Source organism: Sinocyclocheilus grahami, unplaced genomic scaffold (assembly GCF_001515645.1).
Source record: "Sinocyclocheilus grahami isolate Dianchi unplaced genomic scaffold, SAMN03320097.WGS_v1.1 scaffold950.1, whole genome shotgun sequence".
Classification (NCBI taxonomy): Eukaryota; Metazoa; Chordata; class Actinopteri; order Cypriniformes; family Cyprinidae; genus Sinocyclocheilus; species Sinocyclocheilus grahami.
Genome location: NW_015506129.1, coordinates 75071 through 78949, shown reverse-complemented (window position 1 = coordinate 78949; position 3879 = coordinate 75071).

Here is a 3879-nt window from a genome sequence, read left to right as displayed (position 1 = left end):
AGAAAGCAATGAAACAACTTAATTTCATTTAATGTACATTCAAATGACAAAACATGTATATGTCACAGTTATACTACATTAACATTAGAATTGTAAACCGAAAAAATCTATCAAATCAACAAGTGAGACAAGTGTGTTTTCAATTTCTTATGAAAATGTATACTTTTCCAAACCTAACTAAATAACTGAAGGCAGAGTTATATTTAACTCCATGTAGATCACAAACCTCTGAAATCGGTTGATAAATGTAAACGTTATCGTGTTTTTATCCAGAAAAAAACGCAGCTCGACCCCGTTTACCTCCATGTATTTTTAAGGCAGTCTTGCCTTCACAAACATGGCGGATGCGTTGACATATCGCAGCAATGGCTCAAAGCGGTCAATGAGTCGTCTAGCTATATATTATGTCTGCTGATTGGGCTGACATGTTTGACACACCCACCAAACAAGAGAAAACACATCTCAAACCCTGTCGCACACCGTTTCCAGGAAACATGTCGTTCAAACCCGGAAACTGTAGCAAAACGGTGCACACCGGTTTGAGCTTGAACTTGCTCCAGGTCTCTCGATATACAGCGGGATTCAAAATCTAAATTAAACATTGACAAAGTTTTAGGACATAGGTTTCATTATTGTCAGACAGTTGGTTTTGAAGTGTTGGTGCTCAGTTTTATTTCCACTGTAGCACTTTTCTGAAAAAAATCCAGGGGACTATATTATTGATGTTCTTTATGATGCTTTATTGTGATTTTAATTCAGTTCATTGGAAGGAAATGTACACCATTATCTCATGCATTAGTGTAACAAATAAAAGAAAAAATGCCCAGGATCCCCTTTGAGAGATAACAAAACAGACTAGAGTTAACCATACCCCTGAATCAAACCACACAGAATATACATATACAGAAAATAAATGGTGCAATATTTGCCAAAATAACTTTAGCCATTAATGCATTGTAACAATCAGCTTAAATCATCGCTATAACCATTTTTGGATATATATTTTTGAAATGTAGTGTGTCAGATTATTGAGTCATGTTCAAATTAGCAGTCAAGCAGGATCTTTTATTCAGTAGTATTCTGATCTTTACACGTCATTGGAGTGCATGTGCAGCTGTTTATGTATTTGTAGTTATGACGGATCTCGCTGCTGTTGGCACACTTCAGTGTCACCGTTTTATTGGTGAAATTCGCCTCCTTGCAGCAGGAACAGCTGTGCATCAAATCGTTCGTGTACATCGAATACCTGTGCAAGTTTCCAAGAAAACACCAGTCAGATGAGTGTAGTATAGCTGGATGAGCTTATATCAGTTTATCCTAATATACAGTGTCCCCACAAAGGTTGGCTACCGCAAATGAATGGAGTTGGATGAATGAATGGTTAGAGATTTTCCCATAGCTTTTAACAGTTTGTTGAATTGATGTTCAATTCATTATAGAAAAATTAATAAACTGAATTTAATTAGCAAAGACATATTGATATCTCTCAATCCTGCTGTTCAAGTAATACACACACACACACACACACATATATACATACATACATACATACATACATATATATATATATATATAACAGTTCTTTCTGGTCCTAGAATCTGATTGGCTGAGTGCGATATTAGAGTGATAACAGAACTCTTCCAACCGTTTCACCGTTTGTATCACTCCACTTCCGCTTGCTGTATATCTCATCACAGCGAGTGTCATGGCGGACGCCCAAATCAACTATCATTTAAAAATAATACTGTTTTTGTGTCACAGAATGTAGTTTTAAGAGTTTTTAGGTGAGAATGTACTTGTTTAGACTAGGGATGCAACAATAAATTTTTTTCAGATCTGATCCGATCCAGAAAATTCGGAGTATCGGCCAATTCCGATCCGATACCAGCGCAGTTTTTTTTTTTTTTTAATCAAAGTAGAATTTCTATACTTCTGTGTGTTGAGCTGATCGTCACTCTTTTGTGTGTTAAACGCAATCTACTAAATATAGACAACTTAATTTTAATGAAAAATAACTAATGAAATAATACATAATCTATGACAAAAATACTATTATAAACTAGGTTAAGTGGATAATTTAGCAGCAAATTTAATCTAGAAAAATCATGAGTGCACAATTTTATAAAATCTAAACATTTATTTAAATAAGATTATTTAGTGGGGAACAAATAAAAGTGAATAAGTGTAGAACTAAATCTGGTAAAATGTTACCCATTGCTCTCTGTATTGTTGTAAAATACATTAATGAAAACAAGTAAATGTATTTATATATAAATAGTAGTTTTAAGAGTTTTTAGGTGAGAATGTACTTGTTTAGACTAGGGATGCAACAATAAATTTTTTTCAGATCTGATCCGATCCAGAAAATTCGGAGTATCGGCCAATTCCGATCCGATACCAGCGCAGGTTTTTTTTTTTTTTAATCAAAGTAGAATTTCTATACTTCTGTGTGTTGACCTGATCGTCACTCTTTTGTGTGTTAAACGCAATCTACTAAATATAGACAACTTAATTTTAATGAAAAATAACTAATGAAATAATACATAATAATCTATGACAAAAATACTATTATAAACTAGGTTAAGTGGATAATTTAGCAGCAAATTTAATCTAGAAAAATCATGAGTGCACAATTTTATAAAATCTAAACATTTATTTAAATAAGATTATTTAGTGGGGAACAAATAAAAGTGAATAAGTGTAGAACTAAATCTGGTAAAATGTTACCCATTGCTCTCTGTATTGTTGTAAAATACATTAATGAAAACAAGTAAATGTATTTATATATAAATATAAACTATAAAATGAAAGACATCTCTTTTAAATGTATAGCACATTAATGAAGGCAGCAACATATGAAAGATAGAGGAGTCTTATCTATCATATGTTGCTGCCTCTATTACTGTGCAATACATTAGATTATTAATAGCCTTATAGGACAGAACAAGAAACGCTATAAATAATCTTTAATTGCGCATAAGTATTATATAATACGAAAAGCTCACAAAGTACAGAGCGTCACAAAGCGCTTATGCTCATCCCGTGCGCAGAATGATGCACGTAAGCAACACGGAGTCACAGCGCGAAGCTCCGTATAGAGAAGTTTAAAGCACAAAGGAAAGAGATATTGATCCGTAGTTTATTAAATCTGTGCGATAGTATATTGAGCCTTTTCTTTTAACAGTTTTAACTTTCAGTTATTGTGCGCTCTTGGAGAGAGTTTCATCGTCTTGACTGTCGTAACCAAACGCGACGCGCAGTTTGAATGCTGAATGGAGGATGACAGACAGCCGCAGCGGAGAGAAGAGTTTAAGTGAACTTGAATTTAATGACTTAAATATTCATCTGTACCTCACACTGACCTATGGAACGGCTTCAGAACACTTGGACTTTGAATTAATGGTGCTTTATAGTGTGTTTGTGCTTTCGTGGGGCTTAAAAATCACACAGAATAGTATAAACACAATATCGGATTTGGATTGGTTCGTCTGACCGATACCCGATCCAGCAGAAAATGCCAGTATCGGAGCCGATACCGATCCTGAGTATCGGATCGATGCATCCCTAGTTTAGAAATCAAATATGCGGTTTGTTAATAAAGATAACATCTATTTGAAAATTTGCTTTGACTTTTTCGGAGATATGAGCTCCAGTGTGTCAGTGGCCGTTCAGCGCTCATGAACCCGCTGAGAGCAGCCTCATCTCGGCCAGATCTTCTGGAATTTGCCGCTGGCTCTAATGTCTCTATAGTGGTTAAATATGAGATACAATTCTATTTGGGTAAATCTAACGGGCAGTCTTTGGCCTCAGTAATCTATTATTTGTTCCAGAGCAAATCGTTTTGGCTGAGAGCAAAAAGTCATCACGTTATATTTTATA